Genomic DNA, 20,035 nt, shown 5'->3' with positions numbered 1-20,035 from the left:
GGATCTATGTTTTCTAAAAAACGGAGCTAAAAACCATTTCACATATTTTAGATAATATTTACAAAGAAGGAAGAAGTGCAAATCGTTTTGTGCACTCACTCCGTCACACGGGCATGGTTTGTAGCCTAAGTTTGAACAATGGCCCAGAGGAAAACTTAGTAGATCTCTTACAGTTCCTCCCCTAAGACGAAACAAAAGGGTTCTTTCCCATTTAGTCATTGGCAAGGTGAGGTATAATGGTAAAGGATACCTATGCAAAGTTTTACCCATGTATGCCCGACTGACGGTTTATTGAGTTCCCTTTTTGTCCTATCTAGGTTATAAAGTGCATATAGTGCATTTTTTAGTTCATTCTTGTCTCGTGGCTCAACTCTTGTCGGTTCTAAAAATAAATGACCTTTGTCCACGCTACATAAACTCTTATAAACTCCTGAGAGCCAGGGAATATCCATTCCTTTTTCACATTTGAGGCAATCACTTATGATTTCTTGCGTCAAGATGGCTGATTTGTTCCTCCAAACGGAGAGTCAAAATAACGCTGGTCTTGTATCAATGAAATCACAGATGAAGTGCAAATTTAATTCCCTGTGACAAATATACTCAGAAGTAGAAATAAGTGCTCCCAAAAGTTTCCTACAGAAACGATTTTCTTCTTGTTGGATGCAGCGATTTCTTGCAAGACCCCATACCTCAGCCCCATATGTGGCTACTGGGACACATTGCAATTTTAAAAAAAATGTAATTGTTTTAATAGCACCTATCTTTCTCGGGTGTGGTAGACTAAGAATTGAGTTGATGGCCTTTGAAAACTTGCTCGTGGAGTGGACCAAATGCCCAGTCCACAAGCCTTTCGCAGCAAAGACCATCCCTAAATATGGAAAAGAACAAGTAGAGTGTAGTCTATCAGTCCCCACTAGGATAGAATTGAGCTGGCGTTTCCCTGGCCCGCATGACATGATAAAAGATTTTTTTAAATTCACACGTAAATCCAGGCCATCCATATAATGTACGAAGGTTTTAATCAAAATACGCAAGGAGTTCGTAGTGCGGCCCATAAGGACTGCATCATCTGCGTAGAGAAGTGCTGGTAATAATTTCCCGTCTATTTTCGGGACATCTGAGGTCGACTGCCTTAGGGAGTTGCTCAGCCCATTAATATAAATGATAAAAAGCAGGGGTGCTAGAACGCACCCCTGTCTAACCCCTCTTCCCACCCTGATGGCACCAAAGATCTCCCCATCTCATACCAATCCTGACTAGTGCTTTAGGATCGGTATGTAAAAATGCCAGAAAGTGCACCAGAGATTCGTCTAATCCATAATCCAGCAGAATGGACCAGAGTTTGGACATGTTGACTAAGTCAAACGCGTACGATAAGTCCATGAATGCTAAGTAAACGGGGGATGATCAGGCAATGTTATATTTACCGATGACCAAGTTAAGGTTCAGACATTGCTCGACCGTGCCAACCTTGCTTCTAAAGCCCAGCTGGCAGGGGTCCAGCATTCCACTTTCCTCCGTCCATTCCAAGACCCTGTTTTAAAGTACTCGGCCCAAGATCTTTAATGTATTATCGAGCAACGAGATTGGTCTGTAATTGATTGGGTCAGATCTATCCCCTTTTTATATATTGGACAATAATACTCGTTGTCCAAGTATCTGACATGGGGGATAGAGGCAAACTGTTGAAGACATTCAACAGAATTGGGGCCCAGAGTTCCGGTTTCCACTTTATGATGTCTATCGGGAACCCATCAGGGCCCGGTGCTTTATTGCCAAGGCTCTGATTAATTGCCACTTCCACCCCCCGCAGCGTGATCTGTAGGCAGCAAAGATGTCCCTGCACGTAACAGACTTTGCCTTGTATTGGTGCGGCATATATTTTAGAGAAATGGGTCTCCCATAAATCGCTCGAGATAGTGCAACTAACTGGTGTCAATTGTTGACCCATATTGCGCAGGTTCCTACCTGTAGACCAGAATGAATTTCCATTCTTTCCAACTGCTGAGTCGGCTAATGCCTCCCAGTGCTCCCCCAGTACGGTAGGCTTTTGTTCTCTGATTGTAATTTTATACATCCTCCTTGCTGTCCTTACAACCATAGGGCACCTGGGCTTAGAGGTCAGAGCCTTGCGTAAATTTTTGTTTGCTTCTGAGCATTTGTGGTCAAACCATCTAGGTTCTTTATCTACCTTGTGCGATGGTACTGACAGGAGGGATCTTATTACGGACCATAATTTGATACAGTCTTCAATTATCCTCAAATGATTTCCTTCTGTTGACATGCATGAAGCGATTAAATGCTGATGCTCTTCTATCACAGTCACAACTATTCGGCCACTATCTACTCCCCTCCATTTCAGTCTTAAATTATCAGTTGAGGGGGTAATATCTCTTGCCCCATGAGAAATAGTATACACGGGGCAGGATCCTAATCTTAATACCGCTGTCAGCGGGTTATGATCTCCAAAGGTCGTTGCATAAACCTTGGCCGTTATAAGGCGGTCTGCTAGGCATGGAGACATAAAAATAAAATCAATGGTTGAGGAACAATCCCTGCCTCTAAAGGTTGGTGCCTGCTGATTTCTAGGGGTGTGAACCAAATCCATCACATTACTAAGGATGTGTTCACTAACAAAAATATCTAATTCTAAACCCCTTCGCACTGCTGGATCTGCTTGGGATTTGTCGTATCCTGATGTGTTTTTGGAATTTTAGCATTGAAATCCCCCCTAAGAAGATCCCAATGCCGTCATCTGCGCTTTGTTGCTGATCTAAATCTGATATAACTTTTAAAAGCTCTATAAAATTCCTATTTGGGACCGAATAAAAATCATTATTATAAAAATTAATCAGTTAGAAGGGGACCCGTCTTTTGTATTCCAATATCTGTATATTTAAACTATTAGTTGGTATCACCCTAATACTTCCTCCAGCAGCTATCCTGATCCCAATAAATAAACCACCAGATGCACTTCCAAAGTCAGGTTTGGGTGCTATCAGGTTAAAACAATGGTACCCCTCTATATGTAATTCATGTGTGGCCCAAGTTTTCTGAAACATTATAATGTCATTCCCAGACAGTATATGCATCCAGTTTGTGTCCGTTAATCTTGATTCGAGGCCTGCAACGTTCCAGCTCAGAATGTGGAGATCGAAGTTATTTATTATCTCTTTTGGTTTGCAGGGGCTCATCAAGTTTCTGTCATTAGTAAATGGTGCTGGGCATAAATCAACTGAGAGTGATCGGTTGGTGGGGTTGCCGGGAGTATGGGTGTGGGTTCCTTTGCTTTTTTTCCCTTTACTAGATTTATTGGGCGATGGGCTAAACTTTCCCCTATTAAACTTCCCTCTTTGCCGTTAGGACTAACTAACTCAATTGAATGTCAATCTTGTCCGTCTAAGTTGGAGAAAACCTGTTCAAAACGATTGTAGGTTGGGACGTTGTATTCATACCTCTCCTGGTTTTGGGGGGTGGTTGGATAGTTGCATCTATGTGTAGGTAACGTATGGGGGTTGCAATAGAAAAAACCCAGGGGTAAAATGTGGATCCCCTCCCTGCCTATTTGTGTTGTCCCCGCTCTCTCTAGGATTGTTTTAACTAACTCAGGAGATCCAAAATTGAAAACTATGCAGTCACCCCTTTCGCTTTTGTTTGAGCTCCCTATCCAGGGGACCCTACGTACCATTTTAAATTCATCAAACAGATGCCTGCCCAGCCCAGTCCTGATATTTAATAAATGTGGTGCCTTATGTTTTAAGGTGGTCCAGTGTTCCTCAGGATTAGGTTGGATTGTTGGTACATTCGAAAGCACAACTGTATAAGGTGTGGACTCAGGGGGTAAGCTAAAATATCCCTTGCTATTTTCAGTGTCCAAACCTCCCCTGTTTTGGTCCTTCAAACCCTTGCTTCCCCCGAGGTGTATTCCTACCCGTACAGAGCTAGTTTCGGCTAATTGGGTATTGGTACTATATTTAGTGTAGGAGCCTGTACACCCTCTTTGGTTACAATGTTCTTAGCCGCTAAAACCGTATTTAGATCAGTAGTCGGATGTGTTGCTTGATCACCCTGAGTTGCTGTACCCCCGTTTGGTGTTTGACTAATACGTGGGGAAAGTTTTTGTTCTATGACATTCAGGCGAGTGTCAATGTCCACAAGTTTATCTAGCAGCGGTTTGAACAACACTGTTAGCTTCCCCTCAATATTTGCCAGTTTGCTATCTTCCATCTCTGCTAGGCAGTACTTAGTAGAGTTTTTGTTATTTAGTATATTTGGGCGAGTAGGGCTGCCAGAAGATATTTCTTCTCCGGGGCCTTTCCTACCGCGGGCATTGCCCTTTGTTTATGCCACTTTACTGGTTTGTTGTGTCGTGACTGGTGCACCACCTGCCTTTCTTTTCCTTGTGGTAGCTTGGGCCATACCTCCCTTCGCCTTACACTGCGATTGTCTTGTAAACCTAGCCACAGTTGGAGGAGGTGTTGATGCAAGTGGTGGTGCTATAACAGTTGTGCTAATTGACGTAACAGGTGACCTAGGTGGGGCTTCTGAAATTACCACCACAGGTTCTAATGGCACTTGTGATACAGTAGCCAAGTTGCATCTGTCTGGCGTGACTTCATTTACAATGACAAACCCCCTCTGTAATGGCTTCCATGGAAGCTCTACGCGTTTCCAGGGAGAGTCTTCGTTGTGTAAGTTCGATTTCGTGTATCAAACCGACTCTGCTCTAATGAGAAAGCCATCAAGAGTACCCACTACCCCCTAGTCCCTTTACGGGTGTCCATGCTCGTATATAGAAACAGACAGTTTTAACCAATATAGCATACACAACAACAAAAGTTGAGGGAATGAAAAGTCACTGACCATGTCCAGAATCATAGGCGGCAAGTCCCGATAAGCAAATGAGATAGATAGCTGGCCTTGCCCTGCCCTGTTCTGCCCCGTACGGCCACAGGCGGTCCACCCTTTGCCCGGGCTTAGTGGGAGCTCCAAAGAACTTTTATGCGCCAATGGGCATGAGCGGCGTCCGGCCGCAAAGGCTTGTGGGGAATGTAGTCCCCCCTCTCGGCGGCCGTGCAGCGATATCCGGAGGCTGCGGCAGCGGGGGGAGACCGAGACCAGTGGCAGGAGGCTTGCGGTGGCAGCAACAGTCGCGGTAAGTTTTTGGCCCAAAAGTTGTAGATATTAGTGGAAAGAGCACTAGTATAGTACTTAAATGATGTACATCCTTTCTATGCAAGAGGGCCAAACAAATCAAATTAATAAGTGCTTCGCTGACATATCCTCAGTCAGACAACGAGCACCCATCATCCCGTCCCCAAGGTTCAATATAGTCACCCGTCCTTTCCAACATCGACCTAGAACCATTGGTCTACTCATAATTCTACCTCACAGCATATATCACTTCTATATGGATGATACACAACTTTACATAAAAATTTCCTTCCGGACTACGTAGAACTCTATCTGGTATCATAAATACGATTCTCACTTGGTCCTCCTCGTCCCACATTAAACTCAACCCAACTAAAACAGAATTCGTTTTCATGTTATCACCCAACTGTAATCCTATGATAAAGTCATGGCTCAAAGATGTTGCCCTCCTTGACATCACTCCAAACAATGGGAAGTCACTAGGTTTCTACATTAAGAAATATCTCAACCCACAAGACCTCATCATCAATACTGCAAAATGTGTTTGTATATTGGCATGCACCATATTACTTTTAATGTACATTAAAAGAACAGAGTAAATGGTCCGATCAGCTGAAAAAGGTTTTGTATCCAGCCTATCAGTTACGCACCACGCCGGACCCGCCGCGATGTGGCTCTGAAAGCCGAATACCGAGAGGCTCTCGACCAGACCATACAAATATAAAACGTTCAAGAACCCGATCTGTTACTACGAAATCGAGCCTCTCGGCCGACTCAAAGATAGACCGCCTAGAGCCCCCTATCATAAGAAAAGACTACAACGAGTATAATATCAATATATAGATGCCATCAGTGATAAAAGACGACACCTTAGGAAGCATATGCTATAAAGACAGAACTATATCTGGACACCATTTTCAACATCGGGACGATTATTCACAAATATTCCGGCTGATTCTTAACCACGGTTGCTAAATTATGACTGAAACCTAGAAAACGCGACTATTAGAAAAACATAGCTTTCTGAACACCACTAAAGTTTCATCTAAAGCAATACACGGCCACCTGAGGAAGGCTGCATTGGCCGAAACGCGCGTTGTGAACCATCTTGCCGTATTGCTAACACTATTTGTTCTATTTTCACTCACTGTCTGTTTATAATTGTTTTAATAATTTATGTATGTGACTTAGTAATTATTAACTGCTATGTAATAATATGAAAAAAAGAATTTTATAAATAACAAGAACACTAACAAAAGAAATATAAAAAAAGTTTTTTGAAAAGGCTTTATAATAAATAAATGAAATTATCTTTTTCTAAATTGGTTTGCTGGGTGACTCTTTCACTTAATCACTGGATATTGATAAATATACATATCATAATGAATATCATACAGTTTTTTATGAGTTTTGAATTTACTTGGCTATAGACCGTTTCCAACCTCAAAGATGTTGCCCTCCTTGACATCACTCCAAACAATGGGAAATCACTAGGTTTCTACATTAAGAAATATCTCAACCCACAAGACCTCATCATCAATACTGCAAAATGTGTTTGTATATTGGCATGCACCATATTACTTTTAATGTACATTAAAAGAACAGAGTAAATGGTCCGATCAGCAGAAAAAGAACTTCTGTAGTCCCTATGTTTATATATAACCAACTAATTCAACCTTTATTTTTAGTTTTACTGCGAGCACTTTTCGTTTCCCTTTAGTGGGTACTTCGTAAGGGCTGTATGCACAATATATAATATACAAAACAACGTTCATTAAAACCCACATAAAAACAAATTCTAGCACTTGGGATTCTTGAACAGGACCTGACGTCATCTTATAATCAATTCATGCTAAGCATGATTTATTTGCCTCACATTACTCAAAATAGTAGGATATGACTGAAGACCAAAGTTATTTTATATTTTCTTGCATATAAACACTAATATTTCATGTGTGCTGGATAGTCTCAAGTTATTCAACGTCACAGGAAAGGAGAGACAACACATTTTCTACAATTTCGGGGGCGTGGCCACGTAGGCGACCAAGATGGCCGCATCTGCCTGAATCTCCACCGGTCAGGCGTTTATGCTTTCTCTTCACCCGGTGTAGGAGCGATCTACAGCAACCGGACACCATCCTTCAGTGCCCGGGACCATGTGGAGCACGATCTGAGGTCCGAGAGGGAGGCGTGATGTGCCCTGGAGGAGTGCCGTTGCCTGTTGTGGCCGGGACGGAGCTGTGGCCTACATCGTAAACTGGTGGCGCTGCCGAGGGTGAGGTGAGTCCGTGCCCATTGCTGCCCTGTTTGCGGCCTCGGTGCCTGTTTCTGCCCATCCGGTTCCCTCCCGCTGCCCGCTCCCTGACCGTCGCCCTCTCCGATCGGGTCCCTGGGCCTGGGGCGGGTTTTGGGCCTCTCCGGCCTGGTGCGTGCTCCGGAGCCAGGGCCTCAATTGCTGGGGCCGGCGGGCTTGGGAGGGTTGGTCTGCGGGGGGATCCGGGTCGCGGCTGAGGGATGGATGTGGGGGCTGTATAGTGACGGTTCGGACTGGCTGGGCTTCCCCCCCTCGGTGCCTCCGGGGTGCCCCACTGTCGGTGGTGTGTAGGGGCCCGCACTTGGGGTCATCCCCCGGTGTATTCGGCTCTGTCCCGCTCTGGTCGGGGGACTCCCTGGGGGCGCTTGTAACGGTGTGGCCTAAATTGGGTCCCTCACCACCTACTCTTTGCTGCCAGCTCCTGCTCTGTTGTTGTGGACTGGCCTGCCCCTGCAGCCAATGCACCGGGCCTCTGCTGCAATGACCATATCTGTGCCCCTGCTCTCCAGACCTTGCCCGGATATTCCAGTGATGCCTGGGTCCCCTGCGGCCCACCCAGAGCCCAGACTTGCAAAACCTGCCCGTCTCCTGTGCTGTACCCGGGCCCGGCCTTGATTTCCTGCGGCACCGGCGCAGTTTGGGGGCCTGCTCCTAGACGGTACCCCGCGATTTCTGCACTTCCTGACGTGGTCTGGTGGTGGATACCTTCATCAATCCCGGACGCCCACTGATTTGAACTGTTACCATCGCTGGCTATCGCCGGGCTGTCTCTACTTTGTGTCCGGAAGTTACCTATCGCCTCACCTTGGTCGTAGTCCTTCACTCACATCTCCACACGCTTTGGCTGGCTGAGTCTTTTACATCCGCTTAGTAAACCCCCACTCAGAGATTGGCCTGCACAACAGCACTCTAACTGTACTGTTCAATACTGGTCCCCATTCCGCACTCCGCGACAATGGTGAAGAAGGACCCTAAACAGACCAAGCTCCAATTTGATAAAACGTTGGGCGCTGCAACGGATGCCTCTGCTGAACAGTCCGCTGAGGCCTCACTCCCTCAGGACGCTGAATGTTCGTCCCCCCTGGCCGCGGCCATGCTGGCTGAATTGAGAGCGGGTTTTAAGGCTCTGGACGGCCAGTTCGACGATCTAGATAAAAAACTGGCTGATATGAACACGAAAATCTAGGTTCACGATCGCAGACTAGATGTGGTGGAGTCCAGGGTGTCGGACATCGATGACGGTTCTTCCTCCTCTTTGAAACGGCTGGAACGGGTCGAGAAGATCCTCAAAGATGTCGCTATAAAGAATGAATATTTGGAGGCCAGGAGTCGCCGCAATAACATTCGCATTCTTGGTGTCCCGGAGACGACAGCCACTGGCCGCATGGACTCGTTTGTGGAACAGCTACTCACGGACCAGTTTGGCAGTGAATCTTTCACTCAGGGCTTCGTGCTCGAGCGCGCCCATAGATAGTTGGGCCCACGTCCTAGGTCTGGTCTGCCTCCAAGACCCATCATCGCTAGGCTCATGAACTTTAGGGATAGAGACACTGCCCTGCGCGCTGCTCGTGACTTGGGAGAGGTCCAGTGGCAAGGGAGCAAGCTATCTTTTATCCCCGATTTCACCATCATGGTGCAGGAAGCTAGGCGCAAATTTCAGGGGGTCAAGGCAATGTTGAAGAACTTGGGTCTCCGCTATGGCATGCTTTATTCAGCTCGACTCAAGGTGGACATAAACAGCAGGTCACGGGTGTTCGACACTCCAACTGAGGCACAGCAGTTCTTCCGAGACTACAAGAAAGAGCATATGGCTGCTGCTGGGGGGCCGAGGTCTCCCTCCCCTCCGATGCAGGCGTCGCAGTCAAGCGTGGACCTCTTCTCCCAACCCGGGACCGGTTGACCGCTTTTCATGTTACTATGCTCCTTTAATGTGTCCTGCTAATGTTTCTCTATTCATCCATATGCTCTGCATTACAAAGTATTTGATTGCTGTTTTGCCCGACCGGCGTGGCGTTGCCATGCCCCATGGTGAATACCACTATAGTTTTCTTTACTGTTTGTTTGTTGCACTGTGCCTCGTCTGCTCCTTTTGACACGATTAGATTCCCATCGCACAAGTGCAGAGTTAGCAATATTTGGGTCTGCCTTTTTAGGGTCTGTAAGAGGTTGGGTGAGGTTTGTGGGGGGCTCGTTATTTTCTTAGTAATGGTTTTTGCAGATTTCAGATGTCTATGGTAATTTTGTGGTTTGGATCAGATGCACACAAAGTTTGGATTGCACTAATGCAGTTAAGATGGTGCAGCTAGGTAATGTTCCGGGTTCCCACTGATGACATGGAACGTGCGTGGTCTGAATAACACCAGGAAACGTAGACAAGTTCTCAATTATGTTGCTCAACACAAGATCGATATAGTCTTTATGCAAGAGACTCACCTGTCAGGTCCAGACGGGATTCCGATCGCCTCTAGCTGGGGCCCCCATAGGTTCTTCTCCAATTACAGTAGGTATGCGAGAGGAGTTTCCATCTTTATACATAAGAGGGTTCAATTTGCACTCTGCAACACGAGTCAGGATCGCGATGGCTGCTTTTTGATAGTTACCAGATTGATGATGGGACATAAGGTCACCTTGGTGGGGATATATGGCCCGAACACTGACTCCCCGTCCTTTTTTCAGGCTTTACTGGCTCATCTCCTCTCTATGGACACCGGGCTTTTGTTAATGGGAGCGGACTATAATCTTCTGATGGACCCCACCAGAGACAGTACTGCTGCTTCTCTGGACGCCAAACCCCGCGCCCGTCAGGCCCTCAGGGACATATGCACTCAGTATTCTTTAGTTGAAGTGGAACTTCAATTGCACGCTCACCTCCCCACTTTCACTCATTATTCTGAGTTTCACAACACTTGGACGAGGATTGACTACTGGTTAGTTTCCCCTGGGGTGGTTAGCTGGCTGGAGGCTGTCCTAACCCTCCCCCGCACCCTCTCGGATCACTCTCCGGTTGTCCTGCAATTGAATATTCCCAGGCCTGGGGGTTATGAGAGGCAGTGGCGGTTTCCTGGCCGAGCCTTGTTGGATACTGTTTTTAACGAGGACATCAGGCATGCCATCGAAGATTACTTTGAGCTAAACACCGGGTCAGTTGACACGTGGGAGGTTTTATGGGAGGGCTTCAAAGCTTACATCTGGGGGGTTTGCATCTCAAAACACCCGGGTGTCCTGCGTGACCTCCGTTCCACTTTGAACCGTGTCGAGCGTGATATTGCCGCCTTGGATCGCGATGCGCTCATCTCGCCCTCTGCGTCCATTGAGGCGAGGCGGTTGGAGTTGTTATTGGAATTTAGAGAGGCTGCCGAAAGAGAGCTATTGTTCCTTAGTAGGCATCATGTAGCACAGCGATACAGTGAGGGTGAGCGCCCCGGTAGGCTACTGGCCAACACTCTGCGTCCTCCACGTAGCTCTACCTCCATTACTGCAATGATCGGCCCCGATGGTACCCCTTTACACTTCACCCTGGATGTTTGCGACCTATTTCTCTCATATTATAAATCACTCTATACGTCTCGTCTGTCCGGTGACTTAAGTGACCAAGGGGATTATTTATCTCAGATCGCTTTGGTTTATTTGGAGCGTTATATGCAGGACTTTCTCTTGACCCCCATTACTCCAGACAGCATTGTTGAGGCCATTGATGCTCTACGTGCCTCTTCGGCACCTGGTCTCGATGGTTTTTCAGCCGACATCTACAAGGCGTACAAGGACATCCTGGTGCTGTGCTTAGTAGAGGTCGACGCTGAGGCGCTGGAAGTCGGTATTCTTCCCCCCACATTTAGGGAGGCGGTGATCATTATATTACTCAAACCCGGGAAAGGCCCCAGGCTGTGTGGCTCCTATAGACCATTATCCCTATTGAACCTGTGTGAGAAGTTGGCCTGATATATGATGTTCACTAGTTCTAGTGATCACCTTGTATCAGTCCAAACAACCCTTATGGTGATTGGTTGTAAGTCAACCTTATAGACCAGCTATCCTAGTAGCGTGGACAAAAGCAGTCTTTAGGCTAAACTCTTTATGGCATGTGAAGCCAGCTGTTTTACCACATATAACCTTTGAATACCAAATGAAAAGGACACCACACAGGTAGTTGTGAAAATAAACAGTTATTTATTAACTAACATACACCTCTGAACTCTTTATGAGGTCAGAGGGCTAAGCACATGACAAACTCTTAGGAAAAATACGTTTAAGTTGCACGATTTACAATGGTGCCCTAGGGGCACGACAAACCATATACTAAATAAATGGAATGCGAAAGTCAATTAAAGGAATGGAGCTGTCCAGAGGTTGTAGGATCGCTGGGACCACGCTATACTAACTTGTGGTAAGTAATAGGAGGCCCACGGAACACGTGTGCAGAGTGTGAACTCACACGCGTGATGCGTACAATTGTCTATGGACAGTACAGTTTAAAGAAAAGGTGAGTACGGACGCCCCTGACTAGATAGGACTAAAACGACTGTGGAACTGGACACTAGGAGAGTCAAGCTACCTTGAGCACCGAAATGCTCGTCTTACCTCACCCACAGGCTGCGGGTGCATAGGTGCCAAGTCGTGTCGGGTTCCGGCGTTGAAGTCTATGGAGCCTGGAGGGAAGATGCTGCAGGCAACCAGGAGGAAGATGTCCGGTGCAATCCAAGGGTGGATTGGTGAAGAGAGGAACCTGAAAGCAGAGGGGACAATGTTCAAAGTCACTAGCCAGTGACTGGAGTGGAACCAGGAGTGGAACCAGATGTCGTCGTCGCGATCAGGTGAAGGTGGACGCTTGCCTCTGCAGCCACGTGGACCAGGTGGTGTCTTCGACGACCAGGATGGAGGCACGAGCTGTCCCACGCAGGCTCTCGCTGTCGGCGGTGTCGTCTCCGGATTCGGGTTCAACAGGCCTTGGCAAAGGCAACCCACGCGGTGAGTGGAAACGGCGTCTGGAGTGGACCAGGAGGGTCCGGGGTGCTCCTCTTTTGGAAGGGAGCAAGGGCCAGTCTGGAGCAACCAGTCGTCGTCTAGGAGGTCACAAGCCAGCCGGCAAGTGACCAGACAACGCGTCGAGCAGCAAACAGGCAGAAGGGCCCCACACAGATCTCGTGGATGCTGGAGGGCTGATCTTCGGTGCAGAAGCTCCTCAGGGTCGGGGCTTCTCAGTCCCCAAAGCACTTGGACGAGGAGGCCTCGGAAGTCGTGCTGGAGCAAAGTGCTGCTTCTTTCAAGATGACCGGTCCCATGTGTCTCGACGCACCCACGGGTCTCAGCTCGGCTGCAGATGTGGGTTGAGGTCGGAGAGGTCTGGGAATCCGGGTCTCGTCGGGCTCTGAAGTCTGTATCCTTTGCAGGAAGACGACAAAGGGAAGTCGCGGTACGCTGATGGTGCCTGCAGATGCAGGGTGGACACTCCTTGCCCACAAGGGAGATTCCTTCTGTCTTCTGTGGAGCAGAACGTCGAGGTCCAGAGTTTCTTCTTGTGAAGTTGATCAGGATAATCTAATTTGGAATGGGACCAGCTCCTACCTTTATTCAGCTAAAGGGGGCTGCACTACGACTAGGTCCCTCCTCTGGGTGGGACCAGGAAGGGGGGTGGTTACACCCCCTTTCCTTTGTCCGGTCCAGCGCCAGCTCTGGGGTTGGAGTGCCCCAGGAACTGGTTTGGACCGGCATATGCACAGGGACACCTTGTGCGCCCCAGGCATGTCTCATTCCTTTCAGCCCTGTCCTACCTAATACACAAAATCCTGTCTGGGGTGGTGCTTGCACCCAAACCAAAAAGAGGAGCGTAGAGGTATTGATAGAGTCGTCCTCCAAGCAGAACTTTATATAACCAAAGGGATTCTATCAAAGAAAAGTGAAGTGATTTTTTATTTTGATTTTTCTAATAGGAGTGATACTAGGCTCTCTCTTAGAGGTGAAAAGACGAGAGCACAATGTGCTTGTTAAAATACCCCTCACACACTAAAAAACCGTTAGTGTCATGCTTCATCATAGGGGTCTTCCCGCCCCTATAACGGGACGGGGCGTGCTACGACCAGACGACTACGCGGGAGCACTTAAGTTGTGACAGTGGCTATGTGTGGGTGGATGGGAATCAGTGAGAGTGTAGGGACCTAACACTAGTGAGTGTGAAAAAAATGAAAAGAGGTTTAAAAATTCCCTGGCATAGTAGAAAAAAATACACTTTATTGGTTTCTCTAGCTGGGAACGTTAAGAAGGGGTTGTGAGGTAGAGCAATAGCTGGCTACCAAGTCGACATGTTTCGTAAGCAGACCCCTACTGCTTACTCATCAGGACCGAAATACTGATCCCTACATATAGGTACTCATTTCTAAGAAGATATGCCTACTGTCCTACAAACAATACAGCAAAAATCAGCTGGCTGTTTGAGCTTCGGGGCATGAGTGGGCCCAGGTGAAGCAAAAGTATTTCAAATGAAAAAAATGGACCCGTTATGGTCTCTGTAAAGGAAAAGAGAAGGAGAGAAACCGACATGTATGCATCAGTAAGCATCACAATCTGCATGAAAAATACACACAGATACTGGTGTCCCATAATAGTGGGGGATTCGCTTATTTAATTCTGGGAGCGATCATGTGCCTGGTTAAAATCAAACAGGCAGAATCTTTTGTATCTATCGGGTTCGACTATCTGTCGATTCATTTATCTCGATAGAAAGTAATATAGCGACCTCGTATTTGTGGGTACACTATCATCATCTCATCATACACTCCGACACTCATAACTCCATGCATTACCAACAATCTAGCGATTGAAAGGGGAAAAGGGGACCCTCCTTAGTACTATTTACACGTTAAAAATAGTTATAACTTTGCATTCAACTCACAACCATGTTAAGGGGATCGATACATACTTTGGCAGTATTGTTCAGAGCCCCATGAGTTTGCAGGCGAGGGGTTTCTGCGCGGTTTACTGTGAAAACAAAACCGCATCTCGTGTTATAAGCAAGTCATTTACGAGTTTCTTAGAATCGTTTGCATCGCCCCTGTCGACCCGTTTATTAGAGACTCGAGGTCAGAGTCTATTACTCACATGTCCGGCAGGTCTAGAAATCATTATTCCTACCCCTGTGCTCCTCCGAGGATTACTGATCCGTGTGTCCGCTGTTGTTTATAAGAACCCTACATTTCCGCATTGTCATTCTGGTGGGTGTGGTATCACGCATTGATGCTAGAGCGCGAACCTCTCAAGATGGCTGACGTTAGTGGCACAATATTAGAGTAAGGCGGAAGTCTTTCTACAGTGTTGGATTTTTGCACTGAATGAGTTTCTTTTAATGATGATAATTCACGATCATCTTAATCGGACAAGAGTGTATGGATATTGATAATCCTCGGGAGCTACCGGGTTCAAAGGGGGTTCAGAGGTAGTTAATCTGAATTACTGGGAGGGCTCATCATAGCTGACTCCAGGGTATGTCGTAATTGAGCCCGGTTTTGTGTGACTGGATGCGAAACACCCATCTCTGTTCTTTTTCCAATAGGAATCGTTCATTGCTAACCAGTTCTATCACAGTCCACGTAATTTCCTCTGGTTTGTGATTTCTTTCCAAGAAGTGATTTGTGAGTTTGGTGCTGGATTTCTTGCACTTTATAGTACTCTTGTGTTCCCCTATCCTGGTTTTTACTGCCCTGCTGGTCATTCCCACATACTCGAGTTTACAGGGGCAAGTGATCAGGTATATAACGTTGGCACTATTGCAGTTACTGAAGCTCCTCTGTTCCCAGACTGTGCCATTGTTAAACGTTATTTTCTTGCTTTTCTTCGTTAGGCCACAAACCCTACATCCTCCACATGGGTAGTGTCCCTGAACAAAATTTGGATCTCTTTGTACACTGGTGTTGTTCGGTTTTGGTCTGGTATGGACCAAGACATCTCTCAGGCTTTTTGCTCTTTTGTGCGCGAACATGGGTTTGGGTATTTGCATCCCACCACTGTTCAAAATCTTCCAGTTTCGGTTGATAATTTTGGTCACTAGATTAGAACTGGTGTTATATGTGGTTACGCAAATTGGTCGGTTTTCTTCCTCCTTCGGTGTTTTTGCTTCTAGAAGGCTTTCGCGGCAATTGTTTCTAGCCCGTGTATAGGCTTGGTTTATGATCCGATCAGGGTACATTCGTGATTTGAGTTTCTTTTTGAGATCCTCAGATTGTGTTTTAAAGTTTTCAATCTCGGTGCAGTTCCTGCGTAAACGCAAGAATCGTCCATATGGGAGGTTATCCCGGAGGTGTCTCGGGTGAAAACTATTATACATAAGGAGACAGTTCTTGGTGGTGTTTTTAAAGTGGGTTGTAGTCATTAATCTCCCATTTTTGTGGAATATATTTAGGTCCAGGAAAACTAGATTCTCTTGGGACTTTGTGCTGGATAATCTCAAGAAGTCGTCTTGTAGATTGAGCCATGTTAGAAATCTCTCGGAGTCCCTTTCATCTCCATCCCAGATGATCAGGATATCATCGATGTAGCGTTTCCATAGTTTGATGTTGGATCTGAATGGGTTGTTGGGATTCAGTATTTTGGTCACCTCAAGATGGTGTACGTACAGACCAGCTATACTAGGGGCAAATGTACTTCCCATGCTGGTCCCATGCTTTTGTAGATACAGGGTGCCATTGTATTCAAAAAAATTCTCCTTTAGTGCATGAGAGCAACAGTTCATCACCACATTCCGTGGTGTCTGGTATTCCCAAAGCTCTTCAAAAAGGACATCCTCAATGATTTCTAAAGTTGCTTGGTGCGGCAAACTAGTGTAGAGGCTCTCTACATCGCAGCTAATCAATAACTGGGTTTTGGGATCGAAACTCACTTCCTCCAATAGATTTAGAACGTCTTTAGTGTCCCTGAGGTACGTGGATGTTTTCTGGACCATAGGTCTGAGAAAGGCGTCTGCAAACCTCGATACAGGTTCCAGGATAGATCCAATGCCAGAGACTATCGGCCGACCTGGGGGATTCTCTATACTTTTGTGGATCTTGGGTAGCGTGTATAGATAGGGGGTTCTCGGGTCCTTTTGACAAAGGAATTCTCCTTCTTTCTTAGTGATCCAATCGTGTGCTACAGCTTCCTCTACCATGGTACCAATCTTAATTTGTATAGAAGCTGTGGGATCCGTCGGGAGAACCTCATAGTTCCTTTTATCTTGTAACAACCTCATGCATTCGTTGTTATAGTTCTCAAGATTCTGTATAACTGTTGCACCGCCTTTATCCGCAGGCTTGATTACTATTCGTTTGTTGTTACTGAGGTCTCGTAATGCTAGTCTTTCCTCATTGGTTGTGTTGTGGAAGACACGTTTCTCTAGGGGGTCGATGTTCTCCAGCTCCATCATTACTGCTTTCTCAAACGTGAGCAGTTCCACAGGTAGGGTATTGTCCATGGGAGTGAACTTGGATTTGGGTCTCAAGTTGGTGTCTCCATTATCTGGTTCTTTGTCTTTGTCTTTAAAGTAGACCTGCAGCTTCAGGCGTCGCATGAATTCCTGTACTTCTTGGCACAGATGAAATTTGTCCATACTGGCTGTGGGCACGGCAGGTCTACTTTAAAGACAAAGACAAAGAACCAGATAATGGAGACACCAACTTGAGACCCAAATCCAAGTTCACTCCCATGGACAATACCCTACCTGTGGAACTGCTCACGTTTGAGAAAGCAGTAATGATGGAGCTGGAGAACATCGACCCCCTAGAGAAACGTGTCTTCCACAACACAACCAATGAGGAAAGACTAGCATTACGAGACCTCAGTAACAACAAACGAATAGTAATCAAGCCTGCGGATAAAGGCGGTGCAACAGTTATACAGAATCTTGAGAACTATAACAACGAATGCATGAGGTTTTTACAAGATAAAAGGAACTATGAGGTTCTCCCGACGGATCCCACAGCTTCTATACAAATTAAGATTGGTACCATGGTAGAGGAAGCTGTAGCACACGATTGGATCACTAAGAAAGAAGGAGAATTCCTTTGTCAAAAGGACCAGAGAACCCCCTATCTATACACGCTACCCAAGATCCACAAAAGTATAGAGAATCCCCCAGGTCGGCCGATAGTCTCTGGCATTGGATCTATCCTGGAACCTGTATCGAGGTTTGCAGACGCCTTTCTCAGACCTATGGTCCAGAAAACATCCACGTACCTCAGGGACACTAAAGACGTTCTAAATCTATTGGAGGAAGTGAGTTTCGTTCCCAAAACCCAGTTATTGATTAGCTGCGATGTAGAGAGCCTCTACACTAGTTTGCCGCACCAGGCAACTTTAGAAATCATTGAGGATGTCCTTTTTGAAGAGCTTTGGGAATACCAGACACCACGGAATGTGGTGATGAACTGTTGCTCTCTTGCACTAAAGGAGAATTTTTTTGAATACAATGGCACCCTGTATCTACAAAAGCATGGGACCAGCATGGGAAGTACATTTGCCCCTAGTATAGCTGGTCTGTACGTACACCATCTTGAGGTGACCAAAATACTGAATCCCAACAACCCATTCAGATCCAACATCAAACTATGGAAACGCTACATCGATGATATCCTGATCATCTGGGATGGAGATGAAAGGGACTCCGAGAGATTTCTAACATGGCTCAATCTACAAGACGACTTCTTGAGATTCACCAGCACAAAGTCCCGAGAGAATCTAGTTTTCCTGGACCTAAATATATTCCCCAAAAATGGGAGATTAATGACTACAACCCACTTTCAAAACACCACCAAGAACTGTCTCCTTATGTATAATAGTTTTCACCCGAGACACCTCCGGGATAACCTCCCATATGGACAATTCTTGCGTTTACGCAGGAACTGCACCGAGATTGAAAACTTTAAAACACAATCTGAGGATCTCAAAAAGAAACTCAAATCACGAATGTACCCTGATCGGATCATAAACCAAGCCTATACACAGGCTAGAAACAATTGCCGCGAAAGCCTTCTAGAAGCAAAAACACCGAAGGAGGAAGAAAACCGACCAATTTGCGTAACCACATATAACACCAGTTCTAATCTAGTGACCAAAATTATCAACCGAAACTGGAAGATTTTGAACAGTGGTGGGATGCAAATACCCAAACCCATGTTCGCGCACAAAAGAGCAAAAAGCCTGAGAGATGTCTTGGTCCATACCAGACCAGAACCGAACAACACCAGTGTACAAAGAGATCCAAATTTTGTTCAGGGACACTACCCATGTGGAGGATGTAGGGTTTGTGGCCTAACGAAGAAAAGCAAGAAAATAACGTTTAACAATGGCACAGTCTGGGAACAGAGGAGCTTCAGTAACTGCAATAGTGCCAACGTTATATACCTGATCACTTGCCCCTGTAAACTCGAGTATGTGGGAATGACCAGCAGGGCAGTGAAAACCAGGATAGGGGAACACAAGAGTACTATAAAGTGCAAGAAATCCAGCACCAAACTCACAAATCACTTCTTGGAAAGAAATCACAAACCAGAGGAAATTACGTGGACTGTGATAGAACTGGTTAGCAATGAACGATTCCTATTGGAAAAAGAACAGAGATGGGTGTTTCGCATCCAGTCACACAAAACCGGGCTCAATGACGACATACCCTGGAGTCAGCTATGATGAGCCCTCCCAGTAATTCAGATTAACTACCTCTGAACCCCCTTTGAACCCGGTAGCTCCCGAGGATTATCAATATCCATACACTCTTGTCCGATTAAGATGATCGTGAATTATCATCATTAAAAGAAACTCATTCAGTGCAAAAATCCAACACTGTAGAAAGACTTCCGCCTTACTCTAATATTGTGCCACTAACGTCAGCCATCTTGAGAGGTTCGCGCTCTAGCATCAATGCGTGATACCACACCCACCAGAATGACAATGCGGAAATGTAGGGTTCTTATAAACAACAGCGGACACACGGATCAGTAATCCTCGGAGGAGCACAGGGGTAGGAATAATGATTTCTAGACCTGCCGGACATGTGAGTAATAGACTCTGACCTCGAGTCTCTAATAAACGGGTCGACAGGGGCGATGCAAACGATTCTAAGAAACTCGTAAATGACTTGCTTATAACACGAGATGCGGTTTTGTTTTCACAGTAAACCGCGCAGAAACCCCTCGCCTGCAAACTCATGGGGCTCTGAACAATACTGCCAAAGTATGTATCGATCCCCTTAACATGGTTGTGAGTTGAATGCAAAGGTATAACTATTTTTAACGTGTAAATAGTACTAAGGAGGGTCCCCTTTTCCCCTTTCAATCGCTAGATTGTTGGTAATGCATGGAGTTATGAGTGTTGGAGTGTATGATGAGATGATGATAGTGTACCCACAAATACGAGGTCGCTATATTACTTTCTATCGAGATAAATGAATCGACAGATAGTCGAACCCGATAGATACAAAAGATTCTGCCTGTTTGATTTTAACCAGGCACATGATCGCTCCCAGAATTAAATAAGCGAATCACCCACTATTATGGGACACCAGTATCTGTGTGTATTTTTCATGCAGATTGTGATGCTTACTGATGCATA

The 20,035-nt window shown here is 46.0% G+C and overlaps 1 protein-coding gene across 1 annotated transcript in view; it reads left to right on the top strand.

Annotated features, from left to right (window-relative positions):
* The window catches only part of FARS2 (phenylalanyl-tRNA synthetase 2, mitochondrial), a 1,707,987-nt gene that overhangs the window by 1,199,521 nt on the left and 488,431 nt on the right, over positions 1 to 20,035 (top strand). The window lies entirely within an intron of this gene.

The sequence above is a fragment of the Lissotriton vulgaris genome, chromosome 4_1, assembly GCF_964263255.1.
Source record: "Lissotriton vulgaris chromosome 4_1, aLisVul1.2, whole genome shotgun sequence".
Taxonomy (NCBI): Eukaryota; Metazoa; Chordata; class Amphibia; order Caudata; family Salamandridae; genus Lissotriton; species Lissotriton vulgaris.
This window is presented reverse-complemented; position numbering and strand designations above follow the sequence as displayed.